Below are 17,271 nucleotides of genomic sequence, written 5' to 3'. Positions count from 1 at the left end.
ACAAACTACATTGTGTAAAAACTGTAAGTAGATGGAAAAGGTTAAATGAAATAGCAGAGTGGAGGAAAGTCAAACCAAAGGATTCTCAGAGGAGATATTGACAGAAGCTGTCCTGAAGGAAAAGATACAAGAACTGGAAGCTCTAGGTACTCCAGATGACGTTATTCTCATGCAGAGATGGTAATGCGGCAACAGGGGAATTGGTTAAAAAGCCCAATAGGAGGAGACTTTTGCTTCTAGCAGTGTGGCAGATTTGGTACAATACAAAGTTCACTCCTGACAAAATGCAATTAGAGCCTGGATAAACTATAACAGATATTTTAATGCATTTTGGTATTACTGAAAAGTAAGAGAAATCTTCAGTTTCCTTCCCTCATCTCCTTCTGAGGAGGAAAAATAAGAGGTAGCTGAAACTTGAGTATAGAACCACAATACCAAATAAACTCCAGTAAGTAAATTCCTGAGTTGGTTGCTCTGGGGTAGGAAAAGCAAAAGTCTCAATACCTGAGTTGGGGTTGAGAGACTAATCATGGCCCAATGTGAAGATGAGAGAGATGAACATGAATGGATGGAGACAAATCCACACTTGTAAGAGAAATCATGTATACTAAGCAGGATTTGAAAGAAACCAAATGTACTGGAATTGAAGAATTATAAGGAAAAAGACAATTTAAAAGCACTCATAGATAGGAGAGAGGCCACCCACAAGAGAATAAGAATTAGGACAGTTAAAAAAAGAGAAAATAATATGGTCAAGGGCTCTAATATACGAGTTCACCAGGCAAAAGAGATTGGGAGGCTGGATTTTTAAAAATAAGAAAAATTCCACTATATGCAGTTTAAAAGAGACCCACTAAAATATAAGGTAATAGCAAGGTTGAATATAAAAGGTCCCTTCAAAAATATATATGCTGAACAATAAAACCTGGAGTCATTATCTTCTTTTTTACAAAACAAAATAGATACTAATCAAAACCATTATTTGGGATAAGGGGGATCATTACATATTACTAATATTGAATTCACCTAGAAGAAATATGCTAAATTTGTATCACCAAAATTAGCCTCAAAATATACAAAATTCAAGAAGACAGAACAACAGAGAGGTCCTGAAAGTCTGTGATTACACTGGGAGATTTCAAACTATCTCTGCTAATTATTGCAGGTCAAGCAGAAAAAAATTAGTGAAGATAGAGAATTGAATGATGCAATTAATAACTGTTACATAACAGAATTAGTAATTAGAATAGACATCTTTTTCTGAGGCACACAGGACATTTGTAAAGATTAGTCACACTGTAGGCTATAAAATATACCCCAGCAAATTTTAAACAATAATTACCATGCAAGCTTTGTTTTTTGATCACGATGAAATTAAAATAAAAATCAGTAATAAAACATATGTAGGAGAAATCACACTCTTAAATAATTCATGTCAAAGAGGCAATCAAAATGGAATTTTTTTAAAAAATCGGAGTGAATGATAATGAACATGTAGAAATGAAATCTTGTAGGATGCAAAAAAAATACTATTTTAATTGAGTTTTAGTATTAAATTCTTAGAGTAGAAAAGAAGAAAGAAATTTACAAGCTAAGCATCCAATTTAAGAAGTTAGAAAAAAAAGAACCCAAATAAGTAGACTGAGAGGGAAAATAGAAAATAAGGGCAAGATTGTACTAAATAGAAAGCAAAGATAACAATCCAGAGGCTCGCCAAAACCAAAAACTGGTAGTTTCAAAAAGTAACATAAAATAGACAAATCTTTGGTTATCTTAATCAAGAAAAGAACATGTCACAATTAAAATGTAATGAAAATGAAAAGAGGCCCATAAACGTAGACGTGGCAGATATTAAAAAGAGTTAGTGAATATTATGAACAACTTGATGTCTATAAATTTTAAAACAAAGTCACAATAAACAAATTCTTAGAAAAATTAAGCCTAATAAAAATGAAATCAAGAAGTAGAAAGTCTGAAGAGTGTTATAACCACTGAAGAAATAAAATCAGTAGTTAAAATAATCCCACAAAGAAAGCATTAGGCCCAAATGTTATTACAGGTGAACTCTACCAGCTACCAAAGAACAAATCATTCTAATCTAATACAAACTCTTCTGGAGTATTGAAAAGAAGGCAAAATACCCTAGCTAACTGTATAAAATCTGTATACTGTAATGGCAGAACAAGGTAAGGACAGAATGAATGAAAAAGAAAAGCTATGAGGGACTCTAACTCATGAGCCCAGATGCCAACATCTCACCCAAAAGACTAAGGAACCAATTCTACAAGTTGAATTTATCTTAGAAACAAAAGAGGGTTTCACAGTAGAAAATCTATGCATGTAAGTTGCCAAAATAACATTTTAAAACTTTCAAATGATACGATAATTTTAATAGATGCAGAAAAAGCATTGAATAAAAGCCAACACCAATTCATGATAAAAGTTGTTGCCATATAAACAAAGGGGGATATCCGTAAGTTGCTCATCTCCCAAACCCACAACAATAGTATTTTTAGAGGTGAAAGTAAGAATCATTTCCCTTAAAATCAGGGCCAACACAAAGATTTTTGCTAACACTATAATGTTCAAATTTGCATTGGGCATTCTTGCCAATATAGTAAAATGGGGGGGGGGGGTAACCATGGAAGAAAAGATTGATAAATTTACTACATTAAAATTAAGAATAACTGTCCACCAGAGACAAAGTTTAAAAGTCACCATACAGAAAGTGAAAAGATAAGCAACAAACTAGGAAAAAGATTGTCACACATATGAAAGAAAGGATTTTAATATCCCAAATAGAGATATTAAAGAATGCCGAAAGTAATTTTTTAAAAGATAGCCATAGAAAAATGAGGGGGGAGGGGAATGGCCAAACATCACGGATAAGTATTTTTCACAGCAGAAGGAACACATATGGCAATCACATAGGAGATACTCGCCAAGTGTCCCTCAAAACAAATGGCAGAAGCCCCTCTCCATGGCATAGCATCTTTTCCAAACTCCAGTGGCAGAGAAAGAGCCCCATAACCAAAGGATTAGAATCTCCACTGGATAACTTAACAGCAACTCTAGAAAATAGAGGTCAATAGGGGCACCTGGGTGGCTCAGTCGGTTAAGCATCCAACTACGGTTCAGGCCATGATCTCATGGTTCATGGGTTCGAGCCCCGCGTCGGGCTCTGTGCTGACAGCTAGCTCAGAGCCTGGAGCCTGCTTCAGATTCTGTGTCTCCCTCTTTCTCTGACCCTCCCCTGCTCACACTGTCTCTCTCTCCCAGAAATAAATTTTTTAAAAAAGAAAGAAAACAAAAGAAAATAGAGGTCAATAGAGCAGTGCCTCCAAATTTGAAGGGAAAATGATTTTCACGTTGGAGTTCTAGACTTCCAAAATATTAATAAAGTGTGAAAGCAGAATAGAGTTATTTTCAAACACACCAAGTCTCAAAAGTTTAACATTGGGTATGCTTTTCATAGGAAACCAAAGATCTGCCTTAATGAAATGAGGATGTAAATGAAGGGATCCAGTAACAAAGGAACCTGCATGGAAAAATGTAACGGGCATCCTCAGAATGATGACCCAGTAGGATCTTGGGCATGAAGAGTGCAGGTCTAGAGAGCAAGCAGAACAAACTGGAACACGGACTTTTAGAGGTATATGTAGGCAAGCGTAATCACATTAGACTTCACTATGGATATTTCTAAGAAAAAAATGTAACTAATATATTATCAGATGTGTTTGAGAAAGTAGAAAATTGTTTTTAAAGTTATTTTACAACGCTGTTGGAAGATGTACAAAGGCTTCAGTTAGAGAATCAATAAAATAAGTGAATAAACAAACAAGTAAAAACCTGAGACAGCGATTAAATCCAAGGAAAATCAGAAGTTGTTCAGAAGAAAAATGTGATAATACTATGCTCACTTGGCTCAACAGTACACAATTATTTTCATTATTATAATAATGGAGACCCTAAATGTGGATGTAACCAAAAATTGTGATAGAACTATGTTGGATGGATGAGGGGAGAGAAAAGAGGGATGTAAGAGTTAAAATAATAAGTCAATAGATGATGTCTAAATAATTGATAGCAACCTGTACCGTTCTTTCAGAGCAGGATAAGATGTCAGCAGACAATAAGAAGGATTCAAGTGACCATGCCTAGAGAACACGATAGATTGGGAGGAAGGGCCAACCTCTCTGTTTTGTTATGTCTTTTAGCACTGTTGTGCTTTTTAAAATCTTTGCATGTATTTCTTTAGTTTAAAAAATGTTTTAAGGAATATATTGAAACCTGAGTCACAACAAAGTAATTGAGGTTCAGAGGTATTTAAGACACTCTCCTAAGATGTTGGCCAGGGGGCGTCTGGGTGGCTCTGTCAGTTAAGCGTCTGGCTTCAGCCCAGGTCATGATCTCACTGTTTGTGAGTTTGGCCCCATGTCGGGCTCTGTGCTGACAGCTCAAAGCCTGGAGCCTGCTTCGGGTTCTGTGTGTGTGTGCCTCTCTCTCTCTGCTGCTCCTTCACTCATGTTCTGTCTCTGTCTCTTAAAAATAAATAAACATTTTAAAAAAATTTTTAAAAGATGGTGGCAGGGAAATAGGATGGCCAGGATTTACAGTGTTCCCTACTAGATTTGACTGATTCCATTAATGGCTCCAATTTTTCATATCTTCCCGTATCCATCCCATTGTTAGGGCTTGCCTACGCTAGTCCCAGAGGTGGTCACGTAACCTGCTTACGCCAAAGGGACAGTAACAAATGAGACAACCAGAGGCACTTGGTTGTGAAAGGCACTTGCACACTCCCACTTTCTCTCCTAATCCCTAATAAGAACATGCACAGGCCAGCCAGTCGGAGGGATGGGAGAGGCATATGGAGGAGCACCCTGTTGTCCCAGTGATGGCCAGCCCCCGCCAGCTGTCCAGCTGACTGTGGGTCTGTGGCATAGGACATGTGTCACCACTGTATAGGAAAGATGCTCTCTGAGTCTTAAACAATGAGAAGGCAAGCGCTAGTCCAACTACTTTTTTAACAGAGAAATACAACACTTTCATTCTCAGTATTTGTAGTGTTTTAAATTATAGCATACTAAATACGTGTTTTTTTTACACTTTTTTTTTTCATTTTCCAATACATTTATAACTGACTTTCAGTGTTTCAACCAAAATTTTTAAGGGTCACAGAACAGCTGGAGTTTTCCCAGTTGATTCTTAAGGTCATTTTGCATAGTTTCAGCTTGCATGGTGATTTTTATGGCCTCACGCTATCATGCAAAGAATTATCTGTGCCTAATGTACAGATTGACATTGGTGCCCTCACTGGGCCATGGGTCCAGCAGTCACATGTCACACACAGTGTCAGTGGGAAAGCGGGAGGTCTTCACCTCCAATATCAACTAGAAGCACTTGTGCCTGCTCAAGATTTGTGGATAACCTATAGTTGGGGAAATGAGCCCTCAGAGTATTTTCAAGTGACTAAAGATGATTTTCACAACTGAAATGCAGACTGAAGCTAATAAAAAAGTAAGTCTAAACAAGCCACAAGTAAATAACACAGAGGCCTCTTCTGATTAGAGTGTCAGCCACTTATGAGGGCAAAGCAATGATCAGATCTGTCATAGAGTCAGCTAAAAATGTGAAGTGATTAGGATGCGTATGTGAAATAACAATGTGCCCCCATGCTGTTAACAAAACACCTGCTCGAAGTGTATATTGCACCTTGATTATATTAGCAGCTGACAATGTGACCATCACAGTGAGCTCAACATCTAGTTACTGAGTGCTCAGAACATGGAAGCAAACTTTATGATTTTTTTCAGGGATATTTAGCGTCGCATAATGCTCAATATACTGCTTTATGGACTTTCAATAAACGTAGTGATTCATGTTTAGTAAACTACGAAAGACCACATACCAATTGTTTTTTCTGCCCTGATGAAAGTATCTAATATGAAAGCATCTAATATGAAAAGAAGATAGTAACAAACTAAAATGTGTTTACAGAAAGTAAATGCCATTGGAAGACACAGAGAAAGCATGTGAAGATGTGAAAGAAATGAGCGATAGAACAAATTCTACCGTGTGGCGATTTTCTTCAAAGTTGGATTTAAGTGTAGATGTTTCTAGGGTCACCTGGGTGGCTCAGTCGGTTGAGCATCCAACTTTGGCTCAGGTCATGATCTTGTGATTCATGGATTTGAATCCTGAATGGGGTTTTGTACTGACAGTAAGGAGCCTGTTTTGGGTTCTCTGTCTTCCTCTCTTTCTGCCCCTCCCCTGCCTGGGTGCATGCATTCTCTTTCAAAGATGAATAAATATTTTTTAAAAAAATATATGTTTCTATCATGTCTCAGCTTATGGTATTTGCTAGATTTTGTTTCAATAATGAAGGACTCTGTGTGTGTGTGTGTGTGTGTGTGTGTGTGTGTGTGTGTGTGTGTGTGAGTGAGCTGATAGAGGGAGGGTGGAAATAACATGTTCAATAAACGTGTCCCATGGCAAAACACCAGTGCCATGGCTGCTTTGACTGGAGTATTAGGGAAAGAATGGATTCCATGAGGAGGTTACAGAAAGACCTCTGCACATGAAAGTCATCCCCTGCATTATTTTATGCATGAACAAACTCTCTCACTAAGGGACTGAAGCCACAAGTGCTACAGTATGTCACTGGCGTGGTTAATTTTATAAAAATAAGACACGGAAATATGGGGCACCTGGGTGGCTTAGTCGGTTAAGCGGCCGACTTTCGCTTAGGTCATGATCTCGCAGTTCGTGGGTTCGAGCCCCGCGTCGGGCTCTGTGCTGACTGCCAGCTCAGAGCCTGGAGCCTGCTTCAGTCTGTGACTCCCTCTCTCTCTGACCCTCCCCTGCTCACGCTGTCTCTCTCTCTCTCCTAGAAATAAATAAAAAAAACATTAAAAAAAAAAAAAAAAAGACACGGAAATATGGTCAGTCTTTATAATACCTTGCAGGGAGATAGAAAATAGCTACAACAATATTTTATACTTGCTAGTGATGTCATGAAAGTGTTATCAAGCTTAAAGATGCAGCTTATTTTTAAGCTATAAATTTCCCAACATTTTCTGTGTAGACAGTGTTGGTTAGTAGTATGTAATCTATTATCTAGAAGAAATATACTCAATCTATTCCTTCAAGGCAAAAGTGACATGTCAACAATGAATAAGTGTCTTTCAAAAGAAATTCAGGTCATGGAGGGAGCATTTTGAAAATGGGTATTTGGAAGTGGTACCATTTTTGTGTGATGTGTATTTTTTTTTCATGTTTATTTATTTTTGAAGGAGAGAGAGACAGAGACATGGAATCCAAAGCAGGCTCCAGGCTCTGAGCTGTCAGCACAGAGCCCGACATGGGGCTCAAACTCATGAACCATAAGATCATGATGTGAGCCAAAGTCAGACACTTAACCAACTGAGCCGCCCAGGCACCCCACTTTGTGTGATGTTTATTGCCAAATGCCAAGGTAAGTGCCTTACCTTAAAAACTAGTTTACAGCCGAATGCTTAAAAAAACAACAATTTAGGATTAAGATTTTAAAAAACATTTTCAACCCACTTCAATGGACTTTTCACATTTGCTAAATACTTTTCTAAATATCTGAAAGATTTTCAATAATACCTTATTGACAACTGGGAATATGAAGATCTACTAACGCAAATTTCACAGACACGTTTTTATACCAGTGGTTGGGATTTAAAAAATGAGCATCATGATTCATAAGTGAGTCCACGGTGCACCCTTCCATAGAGATGTCATTGTGGGAGTGTAGTTTTCAGGGATGTCAATCACTTAAGCAAGTAATTAAAATAAACTAAATTTAGATCCAAACCTTCAAACACTGCTTCCCCAAACTGTTAAACCTAAAATTTTTAAAATTAATGGTGGATTCCAATCACACCACTTTCACTAAAAATTTTACTTAAAATCTTAATATTTTAGTAAAAACAAAAATAGCTCGGGTACCATTAAGATAACATTGAAGTGATTTTAACATTTATGTTTCACATATTTTATCTCATCTTTTAAAATGGCCCATCTTCATTTTTAGTTTAGAAGGTGCTCACTATGTCATTACAGCGATGAATGTACATAATTTAAAAGTAAATGTCAATACTAGATGTACATGCACAAAGAACTTTATGTATCTGGAGCTGCAGGATCAAAAAGTCTCCATAAGAGCAAAAGTTTTGAAGTCAAATGGCCCTGTCTTTGCCCTGATATCTTCTAGATATATTATCATGGTGAAGTTATTTAAGCTCCCTGTGCCTCAGTGTTCTTGTCTGTAAAAGAAAGATAATAATAATGTTACCTACCTCAGGGGTCATAAACCAAACACCTACAAGAGATAGTAGGTTAAAAAAGAGTCATGTGGCTTCCAGAGTCTGTATTTTATTTTCTTATTTTGGTAAAGACAAGGACACAAAAAACACTTGTCCATTGTAGGAAACAATAAAGTAACACACGTAGGAAGATAATGGGAGCCCGTAGGAAGTGGTGAGGCTTGCAGCAAGCTGGGGATGTCATCACCTCAACGATGAAGATACTACTCAGCACAGTCCGATAGCCATCCAGAACTGTAGAGTTCTACCTCTAACAAAAGAATCTGGAAATGCATTATTATGTAAGGTCTCCTGATTTTTAACTTTTGGAGAACAGATTTTTTTAAAGGCATAGGCAAAGAAAACACACCTTTTTTTCAGCCTCCAGTCTGTGACATTTCTCTTACCCAGATCAAATGAGATAATGAAATTTAAGAGTCTAGCCTCGAGGGGCACTTAGGTGGCTCAGTTGGTTGAGTATCCAACTACTGATTTCTGATCAAGTCAAGATCCCAGGGTTGTGGGATTGAGCCCTGCATTGGGCTCTACGCTGAGTGTGGAGCCTGCTTAAGATTTTCTTTCTCTTTCTCTCTCTCTTCCCCTGCCTTCTGCCCTCTTCCCAACTCGCACTCACTCTCTCTCTCTCTCTAAAATACAAAAATAAAATAAATAATCCAGCCTCTAATAAGTGCTGGGGGTAATTGGGCAGTAGTTGTTATTTATCAGGTTAAGGTCCTAGAAGGATCATGAAGGGGAAAGAGGCTTGGGGACATGGGCACTGCCAGACAACAGATCTAGATGGATGTTAGAAGAAATGATGGAGAGGCGCCTGGGTGGCTCAGTCAGTTAAGCGTCCAACTTCGGCTCAGGTCATGATCTCACTGTTTGTGGGTTTGAGCCCCGTGTCAGGCTCTGTGCTGACTGCCAGCTCAGAGCCTGGAGCCTGCTTCGGATTCTGTGTCTCCCTCTCTCTCTGACCCTCTCTCTCTCTTTCTCTCTCTCTCTCTCTCAGAAATAAATAAAACATTAAATTTTTTTTTTAACTTAAAAAAAAGAAGAAGAAATGATGGAGCAGGAAAGAGAAAATGGAAGAGGAGTGGAAATGAATTTCACCATCTCTTTTGTTTAGGCCTGATTCTAGCTTTGTTCCACCTACTAAGATAATTTATTCAAGGTGTCTGTTCTCAAGAGGAACTCCAAATCTGTTGAGAGAGATAATCAATGTGATGCACTCTACAAGTAAGGCATAGACAAGTGACCATGAAGTCCATTTGTGGGAGGGGAAGAAAGGAAATTGGCAATGTACTTCATGAAAGCGATGCTACGCCTGGATTTAAAGGATGACTTGGGTCTACAACTCAGAAAAGGCAGGAAGGACATTTTAGGCAGAAAGTAGGTGCCACGAAAAGTGGCACAAGTCTGAAGTGGCTGGGGGGACGGTGAGGAAGGGGAGGTGAGAGATGAGGCTGGATCAGGCAGGTGTGGCTGGATCATGAAGAGCCTCTCTGTAGGCCCCGCGGCTGGGGGCTTCCACCGCATCCCAGAGTGGATGCCGCCAAATGACCAGATTTATACTTTCAAAAGATCCCTGGTAGCATAGTGGCCTCTGAAAGAAATGGAGAGACCTTGGGAGACAGAAAGCCGGTTGGCAACTGCTACCATCATCCAGGTGAGCTCAAGACGCCTGTCCTGGAGCAGAGCAAGCAGAATAGAGGTGGAAACAGATATGAAAGACTATACAGAGGCTGCTTTCTTCTTAGATGTGCTGGGCACAGAGAAAACAGAAATAATTACTGAGACCTCCTTCTAAGAACCTTCCCCTCCTCGGGGCGCCTGGGTGGCTCAGTGGGTTGAGCATCTGACTCTTGATTTTGGCTCAGGTCATGATCTCACAGTTTGTGGGATAGAGCCCCGCATCAAACGTTGTGCTACAGTGCAGAGCCTGCTTGGGTTTCTCTCTCTGTCTTTCTCTCTCTGCCCCTCCACCCCCCACTCTCTCAAAATAAATAAACAAAAATGTGAAAAAAAAGAAGCTCCCCTCCTCCTTTCCCTTCTCCTTCCCCTTTTCCTTTCCCTCTTTCTCTCCCCCCTTCTGCCCCTCCCTCTCCTTTATTCCTCCCCTCTGTCTTTCTCTCCCTCCTCCCCTTCCTCCTCTTGATTCTCTCTTATATTTACATATATAAATTTTCAGAGGATAAATGTTTTTAAGAGAGAGGAGGTATATGAGAAAATATTGTGTCATGGGACGATCTTGAAAAACCACTACTTTCCAAAGAAACCAGAAATATATTTGGAAAAAGTCATAGCCCACACAAGTCCCTTACTAAACTAACTGCCTCACACTCTCTGGTTTCTCTGGACTCTATTCTCTTCTCTGTGAAATGCCACATACTCTCCAAAACACACATGATCTCATCTCTAAATGAAGTCTTCCCTGACTCTGCCACTCTCTCTGCTCTACCCCTGTCTCCCAGCTGAGCTCTCATACACTGCTGTGTACCCTACACAACATGCCGGGCTAACATGTAATTAGTGCGTATCTGTTTCCCTGACGAACTGCAGGTCTTAGTTTTCAGGTTCCTGTACCTCGTCCATTAAGGGCTCAATAAATATGTGTTGAATGGATGAACTCTGTCCAAGTGAGATAAGCAGGAAACAGTAAAAGTAGAAAAAATTTTTTGATGTTCTTACTTGGCCAAGTAAATTTTGTGATTGTATCTAGTAGGGAAAAGACTTGGCATTTGTAAAATGTGACATTATCTCTAAAACATATTAGAATTCTGGGACTTGGTACTAAGGAAAAAGTTTCGGGAGAGAGTTGAGGAGATCTTTACTTCTTTCCCCCCAAATCTCTTTGCCTTTTCCCTAAGGGCAGAAATTGAAGTTTGGGTGTAGAGAACCAAGAACCCCACTGGCCATGTGTGGGGAAAAGGCCCCTCCTCTGTAATTGGATGTAAAAAAAAGAAAATTTCTTTTAGACAGGCACAGGATTTTGGCTGCAGTTCAGCCACATACCTATTCTAAGCTGAATTTGGGTATAACCCTAATAATTACAGTTACTCTTTAGAAAAAGAGCCCAAGAGGTTTACCTGGAGATTTTTTCCAGATGTAAGCAGGTATGTGAGAAGCACAGTAATGAAGATGTAAACCGGATGAGGCCATTTTGTGCCCCGTGGTCTTCCCTCCAATCGCTCGAATGCTAGAAGATGTTCCACAGCAATCAGAAGGATGATGCAACGCAGCCATCTAACAAACACCAGATGCCTGACTGGCCTTACAAGCTGTGGTGTTAAAGAGAAGGGGGGAGCAAAACACCAACTGCCTTTGCAGTTATCAATCTGTCATAAATTGTAATCAAACAGAAACAAACCTCTTTATTCCGTCAGTTCCTGGGATCGGTCCCTCATATGCCTTGCAGACCTGCTCTGGGTGTGGTTGGAGCCCTCAGGAATCTGTCCCCCTTCTGCGGTCTCTGCAGAGTCTCACTGACTTGGTGACATTGCTCGGGACACCCCATCTCCACCCCCAGGGCTCTACATCTTCCTAGATGAGGAGCCCTTAACTGCGTGCCAGAAATAGAATATTTTCATCAAGTGCATCTTCAGAATCATCTCTCTTCTTCCTTTTTTCCATTTGGATTCAAAGGCGGCTGTGTGTGTGTGTCCGTGTGTGTGTCCGTGTGTGTGTCTGGTAGTCAGAAATCACTAGGGGGGCGCCTGGGTGGCTCAGTCAGTTAAGTGTCCGACTTCAGCTCAGGTCATGATCTCATGGATCGTGGGTTCAAACCCCGTGTCAAGCTCTGTGCTGACACCCAGCTCGGAGCCTGGAGCCTGTTTCAGATTCTGTGTCTCCCTCTCTCTCTGACCCTCCTCTGCTCACGCTGTCTCTCTCTCTCAGAAATAAACAAAACATTACAGAAAAAAGAAAGAAATCACTAGGAATGTCAGTGTTAGCCCTTAGGGAAAAAAAAAAAAAGAAAACTCTCCGTCACTGAAGTGTAAAAAGATCAAGGTGTATGATGACTAATTAGCCCTGATTGAAATAAAGCATTCATATTGCAGATTATATTTTGGAAGGGCACCTTGCAATTAATTTGAAATAAGAAGTTATAAAACCCCATTTTCCCCCTCGTGTAAAACCTGCTACTGAGCACTATCTGAGCAGCCCATGTCCTACATTGGAGGCAGTTTAGTGCTGGGTGGGAAGCCTTCCAACAAATTGGGCTTCAATCTGGCCATGTACTAGCTGTGTAACACGCCTCAACTGTTCTGAGTGTTAGTTCCACCATCTGTAAAATGGGTATAAGACAACCTACCTCAGGGGTATCTGGGAGACTCAGTCAATAAAGCATTTGACTTTGGTTCAGGTCATGATCTCGCGGTCTGTGGGTTTGAGACCCGCATCAGGCTCTGTGCTAACAGCTTGGAGCCTGAAGCCTGCTTCAGATTCTGTGTCTCCCTCTCTCTCTGCCCCTCCCCTGCTTGCCTTCTGTCTGTCTGTCTCTCTCAAAGATAAATATACATTTAAAAAACTTTTTTAAAAAAGACTACCTATCTCATACTAGAGACAACGGATCAAGTGCCTGACTTGTGGAGACAACTTCATACACAATGTCATCAAGGTAAAAAGAAATCCCATGGTGAAGCTGAGGGCCTTGGGAATAAAGCTTCATAGAACCACAACTTAACGCGGAACAACTATCTGCTGTGCTAATATAGACACTGCCTCACTTTGCTTTCCGGTTATTTCTACAGCTCTCTATGCCCTCATCCTGTCAGAACAGTGCTAAAGTGAGCACTCGGCCACTACTAGTTGACTTGCCTGCTGTTTATTCCTGAACATCTATCAGGCTGCTGCCCAGCCCGAATGATAACACGGGGGTGCATTTGCTGAGGGGAGCGGTGGTGGACACTGCAGGGAGGGGAAGAGCAAAGCTTGAAATAAGAACGAGCCTCTCCGGCATCCGTAATCCCACAAGTTAGTGGTTTTGCAGCCATCCTGAAGTTCGGAAAAGTCCCATGTAGGCCTGAGGATCTGATTTGGTTCCCAGATCTCAGGTCGTTCTGCTTAATCCGCGGTGGCTGCATGAAAGCCCCTGACTGGCATGGCAGGCTCTTGGTCCACAACCTGCAGTCATCGTCTGGCCGATCTGTCTCTAGGTTGGTCCAGGATGAGGTTAGCCTCTGGGAGCGAGAGTTCTTGCTAGAATATTCTGCTGTGGCATGTGGCACTTTTTCAGGTCCCACTTCAAAATGGTGACAATTCTATCAGTTATGCAGCGCGCAACAAACTTTAGTTAGAAGTCAGTATAGGTGCTTATAAACCGGTCCCCAGGGACAAATGGTTTTTTTTTTTTTAACGTTTATTTAGAGAGAGAGACAGAGAGAGAGCATGAGTGCGGGAGGGGCAGAGAGAGAGGGAGACACAAACTGAAGCAGACTCCAGGCTCTGGGCTGTCAACACAGATCTCAATGCGGGGTATGAACTCATGAACTGTGAGATCATGACCTGAGCCAAAGTCAGATGCTCAGCTGACTGAGACACCCAGGCGGCCCAGATAAGCGTTTTTTTTTTTTTCTTTTAATGTTTATTTATTTTTGAGAGACCGAGACAGAACGTGAGCAGGGAAGGGACAGAGGGACAGGGAGACACAGAATCTGAGGCAAGCTCCAGGCTTTGAGCTGTCAGCACAGAGCCCGTATGCGGGTCTTAAACTCATGAACCATGAGATCATGACCTGAGCCGTAGTTGGACAGTTAACCGACTGAGCCACCCAGACACCTCTCCCAAGGACAAGTTTTAATTCAAACTTTCTTGTATGCTAGCATCTGTTAGAATTCATTTCATTGTTAAGATCCAGGTAATGATAGCAATTTTCTGACCAAAGGAGAAAAAAAAAAGCCACGATTCAAATACACTGGCACTTTGTAAAAAATCTCTTGGTGGTTTTAAATAAAACCCATGGTGGTGATGATAAAAGGTACAGGGACAAGGAAATGGAGGGATGGGAAAGGACATATGTCAATTTATGCACTGAGATCGGTTCTCTAGCTCTTGGAATTGCTGGGCTGGGCCCTGCCACAGACACCCTGCAGTTCTAGAGAGGCGCTGGGCAGCCCGCCTTCAACCCGCAAATGCAAACCGGAGTACAGGGGTCGGCTGTGGATGAGAACACACCGGTGCTCCCGAACGAGACGAGTGGGCAGCAAAGGCCGAAAGCAGCCAGGCACGAGGCTTTGGGAAAACCATTTGACCTCTCTCTATAGAAGGACAACCAGTGATGACTGGCATTCTTGAGTCATAAAGAAACGCTTTTGAAATGAATATTAATGGACTTTTCCTAGAGTCCCAGGACAGTGGTTGTCAAGCCAGATCAAGCATCCTCATCACACGGAGGGCTTGCGAAGACAAATGGGCGGAGGCTCCATTCCAGAATTTGTATCGCGATGGGGCTGGGGGGAGTCCTGAGAATCTGTATTCGTAGCAAGTGCCCGGATGATACTCGCCGCGCAGTCTGGGCACAGTTCTGAGGTCCACTCCGTGAGACTGCTGGCCTGTGGATTTCGGGGTCCCAGGAATCGGCTGAAAACCAAAGTCTTCACCACCTCACCGCCTTACATTTCCTCCGCAAAGAGGAACAAATCAACAAAACAAACCAAAACATTTAAATGTTTCGACCACAAATAACTACTATACTGAAGCACTTCTGCACAGATGACTTTGAAAGGTGACTTCATCTGTGAGCAGCAGGGATCTCCTAACGTACTTCCCTAGAGACCCATCCTTACAGCGGTGAAGGTTCCCGGCAAATTATGTACCAGAAGCCAAGGCATCAGCATGGTATGCTTCCTACATTTTTATCCACAGAGTTACATGATGCAACTCCCCGAAGTCCGTATTTTAAGCACAAAAATGTTCACAAGCTGTTAAGGATTGTGCTGAGGTGAAGGTTGAGCGATTCTGCAAATGTTTCCCTTTCTTCCAAACTTTCAGATCCCTGGAGGCCTTTCCCGGGGTCTGGGGGATGAGTCGCACTCGAGTCTGTGATGAGACCCCCTCCCATCCTCCCACCTCCACCCCCCCAACCCCCGGCAAGCAGGGGCCACATCAGATGAAAGGGCCTCTGTACAGACTATAGACGGATCCGCAGAGCCCTCCGTGGCAAACTCAATGGATGGTGCATGTATCTGGGCTAAAAATAAGGAGTCTTTAGGAATCAGAGAAGAAAACATTTTTATAAAGAAATTTTATTGCGTAATTTCTGTATACAATAAACATAGGAAAAGGGTTTTTTTAATGAAAATTTCATGACATTTTCCAAAAGTTTTGAATCATTTGGAGAAAAATCATTACAAAGCTATCTAAGACAAAAATATCTGACCTTCAGAACAAAGGAGAATCCCTTTCGTGATAGTCCACCTTCAAAGCAAGGCATCTCAAGTCAATTAACATGGAGAGGCTTTTGAATTGCTATGTCGTTTGCAGTAAGTATTTAAATGCATCTAAGAAGTGAAAGGTTTAAACAGATAGAAATGTTCTCTAATATAATATAGACCACCGCTTTCTTCAGACCCATTCTGCATGACTGGACGGAGGTACTTGTCACACACCAGCAGAAGCCCGCATCTCCTAATGGTGCAGCAAGGGCTGGAGTGCAGAGAGGGAAAGTCCCATGCATTTCCTACATTAAATGGCACAACTCTCACCGATCACATACACCTTGCCATATTGACTCAGTTCATTGCACTCCATATCCTGCAAAAATAAATCTAGTGCTCGACAGCTGACATTATTGCTCACCAACGTTTCAGTAATATATTTCTTTAACATAAGACAGAAATATACTGAAATTTGATACCACTTAAACTCAAAAGCAATCTGGAATTAAACCATATGCATATACCCCACTTTTTTTTCAGTGGATGTTGCATTTTTCTTAAAGTTGATGCTGGAAAATGTGGTCGAAGAAAAACTGGCTTCCCTTGAAACAAAGACAAAGGGTTAGAAAAGAAGGAGGTTTTGAGGGCAATGTTAAGCCCCATAAAAAAAAAACAAAATGAAAGGGCAATGGGAATTCTGAATCTCGGCGGGGAGGGAAGAAGCCCTTCATTTTCCTTGTCTGCCCTGATACGGTGGCTAGTGTCCAACAGACCCTGGGCCAGGCTACCACGCACAGCGAAGGGAGAGGGGCTGAGTGATGCAACGGGTGGGTGGACCCTGGGACAGGGAAGTCTCAGGAGGCCCGCTTCTCTAGCCGACCCCTTTCTGCTCTCTGAGTAAGGAAGGGGCTCCTCCAGGCTGCTAGGATGGTCTAGGGGCTGACGCTTCAGTGGTCTTGAATTTTACATCTCATTTCCAGAAACCCCCCAGGGCCTGAGGCGAGGCAGCCGGGAGTGGGGAAAGGAAGAGCGTGACTTATCTGGAGGAGCGTAGTCTCCGTGACGACACAGTCACCAGGGTATCAGGGCCTCCCCTGGATGTGGTGTAGACACCTAGAAGAATGCGGACACGACCCCACTGCCATTTTGACTTGTCTCTTCCCATTTTAACTCCTCGTTGTTTCTCACTGTAAAACTGTCAAGTGTCCCTCTTTCTTATTTGTCTTGGTGCTTACAAGGAAGGATGTCAGTCGCATAAGCTTTTGAAGATGTACAGAAGGAAATTTTTTTAAGGACTACATTTCAGGATTCGCAGTCAAGGCTACAAACACAATATGCATCAATCATAAGCTGTACCTTCACACCTGGCGATGGTGATATTGTCTTAAAGTACCACTGCCCATACTTGTGGAAACCTAAGAGTGCACAGTGCCATCCACTCCACCGGGCTAAATGTTCCACAGCATCTGAGCAGAGCTTCTTAGAGTGAAACCAGCCGTAGTGCTACAAAGAAAAATTTCTGGCTCTTGGCCCAACTGTTTCCATACCAATCAGCCAAG

The sequence above is a fragment of the Hyaena hyaena genome, unplaced genomic scaffold (genome assembly GCF_003009895.1).
Source record: "Hyaena hyaena isolate Hyena2069 unplaced genomic scaffold, ASM300989v1 scaffold_87, whole genome shotgun sequence".
Lineage (NCBI taxonomy): Eukaryota > Metazoa > Chordata > Mammalia > Carnivora > Hyaenidae > Hyaena > Hyaena hyaena.
Note: the sequence above shows the minus strand (reverse complement) of the source record.